The following is an 18344-nucleotide window of genomic DNA, read 5'->3' as shown; positions in this document are numbered from 1 at the left end:
TGCTAGCAAGTTAATGTTCGCAAAATAGCAAAAAGGCTAGGTAGGCCTGACCAAATGGATTGACCGTCAAATTAAAGGACTGCATCTTGTTTTAAATCCAACGGCTCGCGTTGATTCGCTAGCCCAAAGTGAATGTGATTTACCATTTGCAAAGTAGCGAAAGACTTGGTGGGTCCCAGAGGCGAGTAAGGTAATTGGTTAAAGGACAATCAGCTCAGGAAAGATCAATGGCTCATGTTGATTCGCAGCCTAAAGATACCCATTGTTTACCTTTCGCAAATTTGTGAAAAGGTGGAGAGCCTAGTAGAGGTGGTCACACCAAAGGTAACTAGTGAGCAAGTTGTTGACATCCAACAGTTGTCACTGCTTCATGAAGATAAGCAGCTTGAGGTTTAAGCTCTGTGAAATAGCGAAAGGGTTGGTAGGCCCAAAGGATAGGCGGGTCATAAATTTTTAAAGGCCAATTAAGTTTGATTTAATCAGACGGTTGTCACCGATTCGCAACCTAAAGTCAAGCAGAGATTAATGCTCACAAAATAGTGAAATGATGTGGCAATGACAAGATGGCTGACATGGTAGGAAAGATGGGTTGTTCCATGGAAAGAATTAGTGACTTGTCAGATACACGTGGCCCTGAAGGGTAGTTGAGGGCCCACCTTGTTTCAACTGGCACTCAGGTTGAGAATGGTGAAGTAGAACACGTGGCGGCTTCAGAATGGAACCCGGTGGAACTTCCTGCGTAAATAACTGACTGCCACATGACATTTGTTAACTGGTGATGAAATAAAGCCAGTGATCTTCGAGTTAAAGGGCCCACTTGGAAGGTCTAAAGGGTACTAAATGGTGTTCATCTTGTGGTCGATCCAATGGTTGTCGTTGTTTCGTTGCCCGAAGATGCCTGCAGTTTAGTCTCTACGAAATGGCAAAAACCGTTAGCCATCATGGTTAAGCGCAGTTAGTTAAGAAGACTGGTCGTCATAGTAGGAGGTAAAGACCGAGCAAGTAAATGATGATCTCGTGGCCTGCGTTGTTTCGTGAGGTAAAAGTGGGCATGGTTTAGTGTTCGTGAAATGGCGAAAAGAAGGTAGGGCCCGTCACTAAAACAGAAAGACCAGAAGGAGTAAAAGCAATGCAGTTTCCCAAGATCCAACAATCATCGTTGCTTCGTGAAAGAAAAGTGTGGGGGTTTTAAGCTCTACGAAATGGTGAAATGACTAAAACAGAGAAAAACTCAGAAAACTTGTTGTCCATTGGAGCCTATTTTTGAATTCAATTTTTATGAATTCAATTCTGAGGTGATGGCCGAAGCATGCAGGATTAATTTCTTAATTCAATGCCAACTTTCCATATTAAGGTCCACATCAATTGAATATTGGTATCATTTCTACAAGTTTGTTGCAGAGGAGCTGGTGCAGAGCGAGTTTCTTCAGGCGAATAACCAAGTTTTTTCTTTTTTTCCTTGCTAATCACAGTCTGAGAATCGGTATTGCTATGTGAATTGTTCCATTAGATTTTTTGTGCAAATCTCAATTGATATATGTGTATTAACGGAATCACGCCAAGAAGGCAATTAACAGGAAAAGTAAATTACCAGGATAGGAATATTTGTGATGATTTTCTGGAACAGTTAACTATGTCTACCAATGTCGGGGCCAAGGCTAAAGATTTCGTACCAAACAACCCTCATCTAAGAATCGAGGATGGCCTATATGACAAAGGCAATTGGTTAAGGGATCCATAAATAGGGATGTCAGGTTTAGGATAATTCAAGGTTGGTTTTGGTCAGAGATATTCCCTTGCCCCTTTAAAAAGCACATGGGAATTGGATGTGGGAAATCTTGTAGTCCTTGGTGTATTCATGGATATAGATTTGTTGACTCTGATTGCCCAAAATTATGACCCTATAGCTAGATGTATCAAGAATGTGAAAGGATCAGCCCTGATTGAAATTAAAGATGATGAATTCAAAAATGTGTTCAAGTTCAGTGAAGCTTCAAATTTTTTAGAGCCTATTGATTTTGAAACACTGGCCCAGGTTTATGATGCACAAAGGGATTACCTTAGGAGTGGCCCATTGAAAGAGTTATTTGTTAAAATAGGAGGGTTAACAGTTGTAGGCCCCAGTACAATGGAACCCTTTTCCCTGAATCTATTTACTCTAAGAGCTAAGGGTATGTATTGGGCACTTTGTCAGATTTTTGGAGAAGATGCTAAGAAAAACATGCCAACCCATTAAATGTTGATGATTGCACAAATTCTAAACCCCTCTCTGGCAATAACATTTGATTATGCGCCATACCTTACTAATGCAATTCATGTAGGGATAGAAGGGATAAAAAATAGTAAGGTGAATAGACCGTTTGGATGGTATTCTCTTCTAATGCACATGTTTTTGTTCAAGGGTGTTGATTATTTTACAAAAGAAATGGATTTGGTCAAGGTGAAAGATAAGGAAGAGATGCATGTTCAACTTTGGAGTACTGTTTTGTCTTGGGACAAAGAGGATGCTAGCTATCTAAAGTTTGACAGATGGTTTGCATCTAAGATTATATTTCTTTTGTGCACAGAAAACCCTAGGATTCCTAAGGCTCTCTTGGAATTCCTCAGGCCCAAGGAGTTTGCAAAAGGTATTAAGATTGTTCATAATTGGGGAGATATGTATTTGTACCCTATTTCTATAGTTTTCAGAGTATACAGTTTCAGAGGCATTCCATATTTATTGCCTTATCAAGTCCCACTGAAGGTAGGAATTGTTGAAGTCTTAAGGCAAATTGGAGGTGTAAAAGAGGCAGAGCTGAAAAATAGGGGTAAAGGGACCATTTTCCCAACTATTACCATGGCACATCATTTTGTGATCACTAAAGGTGGCTGGAAGTATTTTGAAGAATTCCTTCAACCATATAGATTGTTAACTGTCGTTTCAAAATGTGCAGACCCTGAAGACTTTTTCAATGACATGTTTAAAAAGAGAGCAGTTTGTAAAGGTAGACCTCACCAATTTCAGATCCCTGAAGATCTAATTAGGAATGAATTCAGTTTGGATGAGCAAGAACTGAGGAAAGAGAAGTGGGTTGCATATAAAAGGGCTCTTGACTTCATTCATCAATTTGATAGTAGTTATGACCCTCTTTCTAGTTTCAATCCCTTTGAGGAAAAAATCAAATTCTTGATTCTTTATTTTGAAGACCTCATGCAAACTTTGAAAGAAAAGACGGAGGCTATAATGAGAAGTGATCCTGACAAAGTTAAATTGGTTCTAGCTAATCTTGTTTTTGCTAAGGTTATCCCACTTGGTGATTATGCAATGCACAAGAAATCAAGATACAGTGTGATGATGCCAGTGACAGGTGAGCCTTCCACTTCAAGAGGGAAAAGAGAAATTGAGGATGTCATTAACATCCAAGACTCCCCTAAAAGACAAAGGGTAGGAAAGGAAGTGCAGACAAATGAGCCTCAGTATTCTCCATCTCAGTCCCCTATCCACATAGGAAATGAGCAGGCGATGGCGAAACAGTTGTTACAGTTAGGGAGTCTCGGGGAGATTGCCTACACATATGAGGAGACACAAGAGGGGATGCCAGAAGAGCCACCTAGTGCTGAAATGAACTTGACTAATTGTGAGCTCAATGGTAAAGAGTTAGAACTTACTGTCAAGCAAGCCAGTGAGGAGTTCCTGGCTGGTAGTAACTTTGTTACAATAGGTACCTTCATGCAGTTTGTATGGAAGCAAAACATGGAACAATTCAAAGCCAAATGTGAACAAAGGAAGAGTGAGCAGCCAAACAGAGATGTAGTTCGGGTAGAGGAAGAGGTGAAACAAGAGATGATTGAAGAGTTCAAGACCATTACCCCTGAAAAGAGAAGAGAGATGGTATCAAAAGTTGGTGTTTTAATCCTCCCTGAGTGGGATATAGCTGATGCTCTAGTACTTGAAGCAGTCAGAAAGGAAACTAAACCCATGGAAGGAGTGACCTTCAGTAGAGATAATGTTGCTTTAGTCATGTGGTCAATGAAGAAGGATGAAAGTAAAAGAAGAAAATGTGTATCAGATTCTAGTCTCCTAGGAGGCATGATTGTAAAAAGAGTCCAAGATACAGCAGTGGTGGAAGCTACAAGCACAGTCTTGGAAACTGTAAACTTCAATGTAGCAGTGGTAGAAAAGGAGGCAAAAGAAAAGGCCAATCTCCAATTAAAATTGGAAACATTCTTAAAGGCTTACAATAAGGCCAAAGAAGGAGTAGCCAACAGAGACAGTATTATTGCTAGACGTCAGAGTCAGTTAGCAGGTCAGCACCATCAAGGTGAATCTTCCACTCTTATGATAACCTCTTCTCCAGCTAGACCTCCACCTACAAGTCCTATCATAGAATATCCCCCTTCTCCTATGCCCTCTGGTTTCCAGTCAGTTGAAACTGTTCAACATGAGTTGGAGAAGTTGAAACAGGCTCAAGCCCTATTTGCAAGCAAATATGAGGAAAAGGTAGCTACAATTTTGAAGTTTGTTGATTCAGTTAGGCCCTCTATTGTTCACATTTCTATGAAGAAGATTCTAAATATTTTGATAGAATTAAGAGAAGATGAAACCACCTTGGAACCAATTTTTAATAAGTGGATGTCTAGAGGTAAGGAGTTAGAGCTCATGTGTTCATCCCATGCAGATGCACAGGCAAATGACAATTTCAGGTCCACTAATGAATTCATAAAAGAAATGAATATACTCTCAGAAGAAAGGGCAGGTGTAAAAAGAAAGGCCCAACTATATAGAAAGGAATATTCTGATCACAAATATGAGATGTTTCTAGGAGGTTTTGTTGGTCCAACTTAGTTAAAGGAGGAGAAAACATGGCTAGAAGAGCTAGATCACAACCTGTCCAAAAGGGTTAATGAAATCATTAACACTAATGACACATCCTTATTTGTCAAGACAATTGAAGAGATTGAAAAGGTGAAATCACATTATAGTTTCATAGAAACAGAAATTGGGCAATTAAGGGTTACTTGGAAACGGCTGGAAGGAATGAAGAAAAAGATTGTCAACTTCTCTTGGCCAAATGATGGCGTGTTCCAGGAATGGAAGGATAAATATGTTGGACAAAAAGAAGAAGTTCCCAAATAGTTAGAAGATGTTGCAGTGGGACAACAAGTTGAAGAGGTTGATATCGAAAAGGACTTGTAACTATTTCTTGGAGAAAATTGTGATTTATAACAAACTTTCTTAGGTTTGACTGAAGCTTGTATGCATCCATAATGTTATAAATGGATACGAGGACTATTAGAAAAATGATCACAAAAATTTTGTAAAGAAACTCTGGCAAAATATATTCGGGACCTTTTTATGGTTTTAATGAGGTTGCTCTGAATTATGTAATATTTTCAGGAGTGAATATGAATATACAGATCAAAGTTTTAGGCCTAAAATTCCTTTGTCTTCTGGTGTGCATGCTTTAGTTTGTTGGTTTCATTTGGATAATCTAGGGTTGTTCAAATGATCATGGATTGTAAGGCAATCTTATAGATATTATTTCTAGCTTTTTCTCTTCAGAAGAGGGATTAAATGTGCATGAAATACTTCTGTCAGCAAGTCTATTGTTTGTTGCTATGAATCTGATGAATTATTTTAGTTGAATGGGAGAGGATCTATACATATGTTAGGCATGTATGGGGTTCATAAAAGCCAAAATGATGAGATGTATATGAGTGTTCTATTTTGAGAATTATAGTTTGATTTAGGTGACTCTGTGGCCTGGATAAGGCACTGGTATCAGATTGTAGGATTTCTTTCTATCTTTTCTTGAAGATCAATACTGAAAATGAATGCAAGTTTTTCCTTTAGTGTTTCAGTTTCATTAAGGTGATGAAGTCCACAGATTTTTTAGCACTGGTTTACTGTAGATCTTAATTTCAAAGTGTGAAGATATTCACAGAAGGTATACCCACTTGAACTTTGGATAAGTTCAAAGTGTAGAAGGTCTCAAAAACTTTTTATATGTTACTCTTGAGTTCCATTTCCCTGATCTTTTCATATGTAGACAGAGTTGATTTATTTCTTACAAGAAGGATACAAAGGAAATCAAAATTTGAGACTAACAAAAGTGGTGACTCTGCTAGGGAGAGTCATAGTGTGTATCTATGTTGCAGATTGGTGCCTGAATTAGTTCAGAAGTTGTTCGGATATCTATGTTGTGGAAAATGGCCCGATCTCTGATTTGTGTTATCTCTCTCTTTGAAAATCCTCATGATTTTTGTTTTAAAAATTGGTAAGTATTTTGTTTAAAGCTTGTTTTCTTATTTCCCACAGTCTTTGTGGGTGGCGACTCTGACAAGTATAACCAGTCCTTTTAAATAAGTGAAACTCTTTTAAGAAAACAAGCATAATGCAGAGAGGAAGGAACACCGAGTCTTTCATGAAGACGCATCCTCATGAGACATTGCAAGAGGGATTACCTGAACAGTCATGGAGAGGCCAGAAAAGGTTAGTTATACATGAGCCATCTAATGTTGCTTGGGTACAAAAGAGCATCAATATGGGTAAGTCATCTGAGAGACCCGTCTATGCAAATTCAAATTCTTCTTCCCACGAATCTGAGCATGATATTTTATGTTTCCATTCTGGTTTGTTTGGGAATATAGAAGATGTCCAAGTTTTAAATTAGGTGATCTCCCATGCTAGTTTCTCTGGGAAGGATAGAAATAGTTCGAACATTAAGAGAGATTATGTACCTAGAACAATTGATGGAAACATCAGTTTAATTGATATTGACCAAGTCAATATGTTAGACTCTGAAGAAATCTTCCCTGGTGAAGATAAGGTATCCCAAGAAATTGAAGTCGTGAATAGAAGAGTCCATCATTTAATTTCCTTAAGAACACAAAAGGAAGTAGATAAAGAAAGAGAGGTAAAAGAAAAATTGATGGAGAGAGACAACCTTTTAAGATAGATAGCTGATCTTGAGTTATTTACCCAAGAAAAGGCCAAGAGTGAGGATGAAGGCCCAATCATCAGAGAAATTATAGTTCCTAAGACCAACCCTCCATACAAATCTGTTGTGCAATCAAATAGAGAAGTCCATAGTGACCCACAACCTACTAGAAATAATGTAGATAAGGGGAAGCAAAAATGCATGGAAGGTGGGTCTGGATCTAAGACTATAGCGGAGATCTCTCACATGCTATCTCCACATGAAAGGGACATGGAAAGGATGAGGAAAGAGAAAGAAGATTTGCAAATGGAGTTGGAAAAGGCTGAATTAGAAGCAGCCAATCAAGAATTTAAAAGAAAAATTAACTATCTAAAAGCTCCTCCTATAAGTTTTCCCTCAGCAGACCTAAATAAACCTGTTCCTCGGCAAGCTTCACTCCCTCCAGTCAAAATTCAGTCAGCCTTGCCTATGAGTATTGTCCTAGTTAATATAGCCCCTGTTAATAACCAAGTTAACCAAATCCCTCTAACTCATGGCCCTAGTGTAAGAATGAACATGGGAAATAATCTTGTTGCTAATCAAATCCAAAGAAGACCTATTAACTTGGAGTTATATAGACAGCTCTTCTTTGATGGAATCCAAGGGTACCCCAACCATGTTCCTACAAAATTAAGGGATAGACTTCACAAATTTGCTAGCAACAATGCAATCAGTGCAGAAGAGCACGAAAAATCTTTTGGTGACTTGATTAATGATTATGAAATAATATACAAAGATGTCATCATGAAATTGTTTGTGCAATCCTTAGTAGATGATGCAAGGGACTGGTATAGAGGTCTCCCTGTGAATAGCATTGGGTCTTGGGAAGATTTTAAAAATTTCTTTCAAGAACAGTATGGTGACAAGACAAATGTGAGCTTCATGCTTAATGAGTTCAACAATATCAGAAAGTCTGACAATGAAATTGTCACAGATTTTAATGCCAGATTTCAGAAAGCAATGCATAGGCTATATCAGGTAATGAGGTTAGATGATAATATTTGCCTGAATACTTATTACAATGCCTTTGATTACAAAATGGCCTATATTCTGAGGGATAAAAATCCACATAGTCTGAGGGATGCATTTAGAATTGCCATCAATGTAGAGAGTAATAGAAAAGCATATGGGAAAATAGGAAGAAGAACTGATGGTAGGCTATGGCAAGAATCAAAACAACAACCCAATAAAGTTGCTAAAGAAGAAGACAAAATAGAGAAATTAGCGACTGCCATGAAGGATCTTACTGCCAAGGTGAGTAAAAATGATAAACCTCATTATTATTGGCAAGACAGGCCTCCTAGGTTGCATGATATGCCTTACAAAACTACTTGGAAGGATGGCAAACCTCAAAATGAGAAGCCAAAAAATACTCAGAACCAAGACACCCCGGATCCTTTAAAAGGAGGAAATTATCATTATATGCAGAATACTCCTTGGTGCATGGCTTGTGATGGACCACATTCTCCTCATCAATGTGTTGTAGCTCAAGCCCTTGAAGAATCCATGAGACAAGAGGCTGAGCCTGATATAAATATGTTTGAAACTATCATAGAAAGTGATGATGAGTCATAACAAAGTGAACTTAGTGAATGTGATGTGTTGAATAGTAAAAGGTCTTACCAAGGACAGTTGTCACTTGATTGGCATCCCACTTTGAATGTGGTAACATATGAAGATGAAGAAGTTCATCTTAGAAGACCCAGTGATGAAGAAGTAAGAAATCTCACTAAGGCTGCCATAGCCAAAGCCAAGAACAACTACAATTTGAGAAGTACTAAGAAGGATGGGTATCAAGGTGAACCTGGTTCAATGTTTATAAAAGAGATATCCTAGAAGAAAACAACAAGTAAAGCCACCTTGCCCCAAGATAGTCAAAAAGGGAATGACCAATCAAAGGATACAGCCAAAGCTATGGATAATAAGGCTACTGGTGATATACAAGAAATTGTTGTAATAAAGAAGGCAAGTCAGCCTAAGACAGAGAAAGTTAAGGCTAATATTGAGTTGATTAATAATTCCACATTTGATATGACTCAGGCTCTTACCCAGATGAAGGTCACTGTCCCATTGATAGAGTTATTGAAAATAAAGGAACATAGAGAAGCTGCTTTATCTCTATTTTCTAAGATATCTGATAGTAGCACAGCTTTGCCTTCAGGTTCAATGGAAGGTGAAAAGGATCATGAGTTGCAAACCCTAGAGGTATATGTTGGAACAACTATTACACAAGAGCCTTCATAGGTTGATCCTTTTTATGTTATTTTGTTAGTGAATAACCGGTTAATTAAAAACTATATGATAGATTTTGGTGCAGCTACAAATGTAATGCCTTATGGTGTCATGAAAGAATTAGGATTGTCAGTAAGTATAGTGTATGGGAAGTGTTATGCTATGGATAATAAAGAAGTGCTAGTGATAGGTACAATGAAAGATGTTGAGGTAAAAATAGCAGCATTCCCTGAAGCAACATACGAGATGGATGTCATTGTAACTGACACTAAACCTCATTATGGCATGTTGTTATCTAGATAGTGGGCAGTAGCAGTAGGTGGAAATGTTCAGTTGGATCTATCATATGCTACTATCCCAATTAATGGAAACCAAGTCAACTTGTATAGAGAACCACATGCTCCTAGGGTAATTGAGAAAGTAGATCCTAGTATGCTCAACTGTATGATTGATGTGGATCTTGATAATTTTAGATTACAGCCAATTTTACCTCAATTGAAGAATACTGACTCTATTGTGACTGAATTGGAATCTCAACAGCATGATTTATGGCACATGTATTTTGATGGAGCTTGCTCTAAAGAAGGAATTGGAGCAGGAGTTCTTTTTGTGTCCCCTTCAGGTATAACCTTCAAATATTCCTTTCTATTAGCCTTTCAGTGTACAAATAACATTGTTGAATATGAAGCCTTGTTACTGGGACTTGAAGTTGCAAAAAGGCATGGCATTCAATTGTTAAAAGTGTTAGGAGACTCAGAATTGGTTGTTTCTCAAGTTAGAGCTAAGTATGCATCTAAGAATGATAGACTAAAAAGATACAAGCATGTAGTATGGGATGTGATTGAGCATTTTAGTGCATTCTCTATAAATTGGATAGAAAGATCTAAGAATATCATGGCTGATTTCTTAGAAAATGTTGCATTAAAGAATGATGATGCAACACTAACCGGTATATCCACAGTTGAGATAAAAGCTAGGCTGCCATTCCTGACAATGTATATAATTGGCAATTGTTTGTTGATGATGAAGATATTCTCAGGTTTATACAATGCATTGATGACTATGATGGACAAAAAATTGATTGCAATGCCTTGGTGGAAGTGGTTGAAAATAGAGAAACTGTGTTTGGAAACGACCTAGTTTAGTTAGAAACTAATGAAATACCTAAAGGGTTGGTAGAACTAGAAGGTATGTTCAAATACAGTGACAATCATTTGCACCAGCAATCAACCACTAAGTTAGATGAACTAGAGGAAGTAAACTTGGGGATAGAATCATCCTCTAAGTTGGTGTATATTGGAAAAAATTTGCCTCCTCATGTCAGAGTAAACCTTATTAATTTTTTAAAGAAATATAAGTATGTCTTTGCTTGGTCTTATGAAGATCTAAAGGCGTATAGACAGGATCTGTTTCAGCATGAAGTCCCTTTGCTTCTAGATGCTAAGCCTTTTCGACAAAAACAAAGACCTATCAACCCCCTATTGGAATCTAAAATGCAGCAAGAATTAACCAAGGGAAGGGGGAATCATTAAGCCTATAAGGCATTCATCATGGGTCTCAAATTTGGTCCTGGTTAGAAAGAAGAATGGGGATATAAGACTCTGTGTTGATTTTAGGAACCTAAATGTTGCTTCCTTGAAAGATAATTACTCTTCTCCTAATATGGAAGCAATGTTGCAAAGAGTAACTGGTTGTGACCTATTGTCTATGATGGATGGGTTCTCAGGGTATAACTAGGTGTTAGTAAAAGAATCTGAACAATTCAAAACTGCTTTCACCACCCCTTGGGGAACATACGTGTATGTCAGAATGCCTTTTGGTTTGAAAAATGTTGGAGCTACTTTTCAAAGGGCAATGGATGTAGCTTTCAAGGAATTCATCAATATTATCATGGTAGTATATCAAGATGATTTGACATGTTTCTCCAAAAGGGCAAATGACCACTATGGACACTTAGAATAGGTTTTCAATAAAGCTCTAGAATTTGATGTATCTTTAAATCCAAAAAAGTGTCATTTTTTTGTCACCGAAGGGAAGCTGTTAGGGCATATTGTCTCTAAAGAAGGGGTTAGAATAGACCCTGAAAGAATTCAAGCCATAAAAATGTACCTGAGCCAAAGAGTGTTAAAGGTATCCAATCTTTCTTGGGCAAAGTAAATTTTGTAGAGACAGTCAAGCCCATTGTTAAACTGCTTAAGAAGGATACAAAGTTTTGCTGGGACGAAGAAGCTTCAAAGGGTTTTGATGAAATCAAAAGGGCTATTCAAGAGGCACCAGTGTTGAAATCCCCTAACTACAGTAAACCTTTCTCTCTGTTTTCTTTTGCTTCATATCACACAGTGTTTGCAGTTCTTTTACAAAAGGATAATGAAGGATATGAACATCCTATAGCTTTTTATAGCAAATCTTTACAGGCTGCAGAGTTAAAGTATGAAATTATGGAGAAGCAAGCATATGCTTTGGTCAAGGTTGTTAAAGCTTTTAGGCCATATCTTGTAAATGCACAAGTAATTGTTTATGTCCCACATGCGGCTGTCAAAGATATTCTATCCCAGTCTGAGGTCACTGGTAAAAGATGCAGATGGATAACTAGAATCTAGGAATTTGATTTAGAGATTAAGATCACTAAATTGGTGAGAGGTTTAGGCCTTGCTAAGATGATGGCTGAATCAAACCTTCTTGATGTTGAAGTGAATAATGTTAAAGTTGAGAACATCCTGGTCACAAGTATTGAGACACAGCCATGGTACTCAGAGATAGTACATTTTTTAAGAGATGCAACATTTTTAGAAGGGATGACCCATAACCAAAGAAGAACATTGAAATTGAAATCATAAAAGTATGTCCTCATTCAGGGTGATCTATTTTGGTGGAATAGAGATGGGGAATTGCTAATGTGTTTGGATAAATCCCAGGCTAAAAGAGTGTTAACTGAAATGCATGATGGAGTGTGTGGAGGTCACTACTATGACAAGACAATTGTTGGTAAGATAGTTCGGGCTGGATATTATTGGCCTACTTTGTTTAAAGATGCCCATGAACATGTCCGGAGATGTGACCCATGCTAGAAGTTTTCATCAAAATTGAAGTATGAGGGAGCTTTACCCCTCAACCTAGTCACAGTGGAAGCCCCTTTTGTCCAATGGGGCATTGATTTTATAGGAGAAATCATTGAGAAATTAGGAAGAGGTCATAGGTGGATTATTGTAGCTACTGATTATTTTACCAAATGGATTGAAGCTATACCCACTAGGAGAGCCACAAGTAAGGTTGTTATTGACTTCCTGATGGATAATGTCATAACCAGATTCGGAGTCCCTGTAAAACTAGTGATGGATAATGCCATGAGATTCAGGTCAGAAGAGTTCATTGAATTTTGCACCAGCCATGGAATAGTTATGTCCTACTCTTCGCCCTATCATCCTCAGGGTAATGGGAAAGATGAATCAAGTAATAAGAGTCTCTTGAACATTATTAAGAAAATCCTGGAGGAAAACAAAAGGTCTTGGGACCAAAAGTTAAAATTAGCTCTATGGGCTGACAAGGTTACTGTCAAGAGAGCAATTGGGATTTCACCTTTTGAATTGGTTTATGGCACACAATCTAGGGTGCCATTCAATAATCTTCTTCCAGTGTATAAGTTCCTGCAAGTTGAAGACATGGAGTTATCTAAACCTATGGAAGACCGGATGATTCAGATGGTGGAGGTAGAAGAATTTAGAACTTTGGCTGACAAGAGGAATTTGAAGATCCAATTGCAGTCCAAATATCTATTTAACAAAAGAACCTTGTTGAGAAATTTTCAAATTGGTGATGTGATTCTTCAATGGAATGTGAAAGGACAAGATAAGGGAAAACATAAAAAAATTGAGTCACTATGGATAGGCCCCTCTGTGGTTTGTGATCTTAATGGAAAGGATTCATATTTTTTGCAGAATATGAATGATGAGGCACAGGAATTTCCAGTGCATGGACAATTCCTGAAACATTACTTCTCTTAATGTCCATGCATAGTAGGTCCTTGTCTGTACATATTTAGGTTTTCTTTTGTTGTTGGTTTTTAGGCTTGTGTTTGGTCTATTCTCCAAAGAGTTTCTAAATTCTTGTGTTGATCTTGTAATCAACCATCCCCAGTCAGAGCCGTTGTTATCAGTATTTAAAAATTGGGTATTCTTGTCCCATATTTGGCTAGAAGTCTGCAAAAAATGTGTTTAGCTTGGCCTTGTTACCTCTGAGTTTCTTGGGTCAAATGAGGGTTTAAGGTTTTTGAAATTCTAACCCTTCCTATGTTTGAAAAACCCCTTATGTTCTATTTCTGCGTTACTTTTACCACATAAAGAAGGGTCGGTTTATCATTAAAAGTGTTCCCCCATAGGTTTTCCCTAGGCGGTCTTTCAAATATTTTCAAAAATTACGCCTTTGCCTATGTCTTCTTCTAATGTTTGTCGGGCTCCTTAAATGGTATGCAACTCATTGTTAATCTTACGGTTGTTGTTGTTTCACTAGGCAAATATGCTAGCAAGTTAATGTTTGTGAAATAGCAAAAAGGCAAGGTCGGCCCGACCAGATGGATTGATCGTCAGATTAAAGGACTGCATCTTGTTTTAAATCCAATGGTTCGCGTTGATTCACTAGCCCAAAGTGCATGTGATTTACCCTTTGCGAAGTAGTGAAAGACTTGGTAGGTCCCAGAGGCGAGTAAGGTAATTGGTTAAAGGACGATCAGCTCGAGAAAGATCAACAGCTTGCGTTGATTCGCGGCCTAAAGATACCCGTTGTTTACCTTTCGCAAAGTTGCAAAAAGGTGGAGAGCCCGATAGAGGTGGTCACGGCAAAGGTAACCAGCAAGCAAGTTTCTCAGATCCAGTGATTGTCGCTGCTTCGCGAAGATAAGTAGCCTAAGGTTTAAGCTCTGCGAAATAGAAAAAGGGTCGGTGGGCCCAAAGGACAGGGAGGTCATAAATTTTTAAAGGCCGATTAAGTTTTATTTAATTGGACGGTTGTCATGGATTCACAGCCTAAAGTCAAGCAGAGATTAATGTTCACGAAATAGCAAAATGATGTGGCAATCACAAGATGGCTGACGTGGCAGGACAGATGGGTTGTTCCATGGAAAGAATTAGTGACTTGTCAGATACACGTGGCCCTGAAGGGTAGTTGAGGGCCTGCCTTGTTTCAACTGGTAGTTAGGTTGAAAATGGTGAAGTAGAACACGTGGCGGCTTCAGAATGGAACCCGGTGGAACTTCCTGCGCAAATAGCCAACTGCAACATGGCGTTTGTTAACCAGCGATGAAATAAAACCAGTCGTCTCTGAGTTAAAGGGCCTACTTGGAAGGTCTAAAGCATGTTAAATGGTCTTCATCTCATGGTCGATCAAACAGTTGTCATTGTTTCCTTGCCCGAAGATGCATGTAGTTTAGTCTCTGCGAAATGGCGAAAACTGTTAGCCATCATGGTTAAGCACGGTTAGTTAAGAAGAATAGTGATCACTGTAGGAGGTAAAGACTGAGCAAGTAAATGATGATCTCGTATCCTATGTTGTTATGTGAGGTAAAAGTGTGCATGATTTAGTGTTCGCGAAATGGTGAAAAGAAGGTAGGGCCCGTCACTAACACAGAAAGATCAGAACGAGTAAACACAGTGCAATTTCCTGAGATCCAACGATTGTCGTTGCTTCGTGAAAGAAAAGTGTGGGGGTTTTAAGCTTTGCAAAATGGTGAAACGACTAAAATAGAGAAAAACTCAGAGAACTTGTGGTCCGTTGGAGCCTGTTTTGAATTCAATTTTTACGAATTCAATTCTGAGGTGATGGCTGAAGCATGCGGGATTAATTTCTCAATTCAATGCCAACTTGCCATATTAAGGTCCACATCAATTGAATATTGGTACCATTTCGACAAGTTTTTTGCAGAGGAGCTGGTGCAAAGCAAGTTTCTTCAGGCGAATAACCAGGTTTTTTCTATCTTTTTCTTGTTAATTACAGTCTAAGAATCAGTATTGTTGTGTGAATTGTTCCATTAGATTTTTTGTGCAAATCTCAATTAATATAGTTGTATTAACGGAATGGTGCCAAGAAGGGAATTAATAGAAAAAGTAAATTACCAGGATAGGAATATTTGTGATGATTTTTTGGAACAGTTAACTATGTCTACCAATGTCGGGACCAAGGCTAAAGAATTGGTACCAAACAACCCTCGTATGAGAATCGGGGATGGCCTATATGACAAAGGCAATTGGTTAAGGGATCCACAAATAGGGATGTCAGGTTTAGGATTATTCAAGGTTGGTTTTGGTCAGAGACATTCCCTTGCCCCTTTAAATAGCATATGGGAATTGGATGTGGGAAAGCTTGTAGTCCCTGGTGTATTCATGGATATAGATTTGTTGACTCTGATTGCCCAAAATTATGACCCTATAGCTAGATGTATCAGGAATGTGAAAGGATCAGCCCTGATTGAAATTAAAGATGATGAATTCAGAAGTGTGCTCAAGCTCAATGAAGCTTCAAATTTGTTAGAGCATATTGATTTTGAATCACTGGCCTAGGTTTATGATGCACAAAGGGATCACCTTAGGAGTGGCCCATTGAAAGAGTTCTTTGTTAAAATAGGAGGGTTAACAGTTGTAGGCCCCAGTACAATGGAACCCTTTTCCCTAAATTTGTTTACTCTAAGAGCTAAGGGTATGTATTGGGCACTGTGTCAGATTTTTGGAGAAGATGCTGAGAAAAACATGCCAACCCATTACATGTTGATGATATCACAAATTCTAAACCCCTCTCCAGCAATAACATTTGATTATGTGCCATACCTTACTGATGCAATTCATGCAGGGCTAGTAGGGATAAAAAATGGTAAGGTGGACAGATCGTTTGGATGGTATTCTCTTCTAATGCACATGTTTTTGTTCAAGGGTGCTAATTATTTTACAAAAGAAATGGATTTGATCAAGGTGAAAGATAAGGAAGAGATGCATGTTCAACTTTGGAGTACTATTTTGTCTTGGGATAGAGAGGATGATAGCTATCTAAATTTTGACAGATGGTTTGCATCTAAGATTAGATTTCTTTTGTGCACAGAAAACCCTAGGATTCCTAAGGCTCTCTTGGACTTCCTCAGGCCCAAGGAGTTTGTAGAAGGTATTAAGATTGTTCATAATTAGGGAGATATGTATTTGTACCCTATTTCTACAGTTTTCAGAGTATACGGTTTCAGAGGCACTCCATATTTATTGCCTAATCAAGTCCCACTGAAGATAGGAATTGCTGAAGTCTTAAGGCAAATTGGAGGTGTACAAGAGGCAGAGCTGACAAATAGGGGTAAAGGGACTATTTTCCCAACTATTACCATGGCACATCATTTTGTGATCACTAAAGGAGGCTAGAAGTATTTTGAATAATTCCTTCAACCATATAGATTGTCAACTGTAGTTTCAAGATGTGCAGACCCTGAAGACTTTTTCAACGACATGTTTAGAAAGAGAGTAGTTTGTAAAGGTAGGCCTCACCAATTTTAGTTCCCTAAACATCTAACTAGGAATGAATTCAGTTTGGATGAGCAAGAACTGAGGAAAGAGAAGTGGGTTGCATATAAAAGGGCTCTTGACTTCATTCATCAATTTGATAGTAGTTATGACCCTCTTTCTAGTTTCAATCCCTTTGAGGAGAAAATACAATTCTTGATTCATTATTTTGAAGACCTCATGCAAATTTTGAAAGAAAAGAGGGAGTCTATAATGAGAAGTGATCCTGACAGGGTTAAATTGGTTCTAGCTAATCCTTCTTTTGCTAAGGTTATCCCACCTGGTGATTATGTATTGCAAAAGAAATCAAGATGCAGTGTGATGATGCCAGTGATAGGTGAGCCTTCCACTTCAAGAGGGAAAAGAGAAATTGAGGATGTCATTGACATCCAAGACTCCCCTAAAAGACAAAGGGTAGGAAAGGAAGTGCAAACAAATGAGCCTCAGTATTCTCCATCTCAGTCCCCTATTCACATAGGAGATGAGCAGGCGGTGGCCAAACAGTTGTTACAATTAGGAAGTCTCAGGGAGATTGCCTACACATATGAGGAGACACAAGAGGGGATGCTAGAAGAGCCACCTAGTGCTGAAATGAACTTGACTGATGGTGAGCTCAAGGGTAAAGAGTTAGACCTTACTATCAAGCAAGCCAGTGAGGAGTGGCTAATAGTAACTTTGTTACAACAGGGGCCTTCATGCAGTTTGTATGGAAGAAAAACATGCAACAATTCAAAGCCAAATGTGAACAAAGGAAGAGTGAGAAGCCTAACAAAGATGTAACTCGGGTAGAGGAAGAGATGAAACAAGAGATGATTGAATATTTGAAGACCATTACCCCTAATAAGGGAAGAGAGATGGTATCAAACGTTGGTGTTTTAATCCTCCCTGAGTGGGATATAGCTGATTCTCTGGTACTTAAAGCAATCAAAAAGGAAACTAAACCCATGGAAGGAGTGACCTTCAGCAGAGATAATGCTTCTTTAGTCATGTGATCACTGAAGAAGGATGAAAGTAAAAGAAGAAAAGATGTGTCAGATTCTAGTCTCCTAGGAGGCATGATTGTAAAAAGAGTCCAAGATATAAGAGTGGTGGAAGTTGCAAGAACAGTCTTGGAAACTGCAAAGTTCAATGTAGCAGTGGTAGAAAAGGAGGCAAAAGAAAAGGCCAATCTCCAATTAAAATTGGAAACAATCTTAAAGGCTTACAATGAGGCCAAAGAAGGAGTAGCCAACAGAGACAGTATTATTGCTAGACTTTAGAGTCAGTTGGCAGGTTAGCACCATCAAGGTGAATCTTCCACTCTTATGATAACCTCTTCTCCAGCAAGACCTCCAACTACAAGTCCTATCATAGAATATCCCCCTTCTCCTATGCCCTCCAGTTTCCAGTTAGCTGAAACTGTTCAGCATGAGTTGGAGAAGTTGTAACAGGCTCAAGCCCTGTTTGCAAGCAAATATGAGGAAAAGGTAAAAGCTACAATTTTGACAGAATTAAGAGAAGATGAAACCACCTTGGAACCAATTTTTAATAAGTGGATGTCTAGAGGTAAGGAGTTAGAGCTCACATGTTCATCCCATGTAGATGTAGAGGCAAATGACAATCTCAGGTCCACTAATGAATTCATGAAAGA

The sequence above is a fragment of the Cryptomeria japonica genome, chromosome 5 (genome assembly GCF_030272615.1).
Source record: "Cryptomeria japonica chromosome 5, Sugi_1.0, whole genome shotgun sequence".
NCBI classification, from domain to species: Eukaryota; Viridiplantae; Streptophyta; class Pinopsida; order Cupressales; family Cupressaceae; genus Cryptomeria; species Cryptomeria japonica.
The sequence above is the reverse complement of the archived record's forward strand: the minus strand, read 5'-3'. Positions refer to the sequence as shown.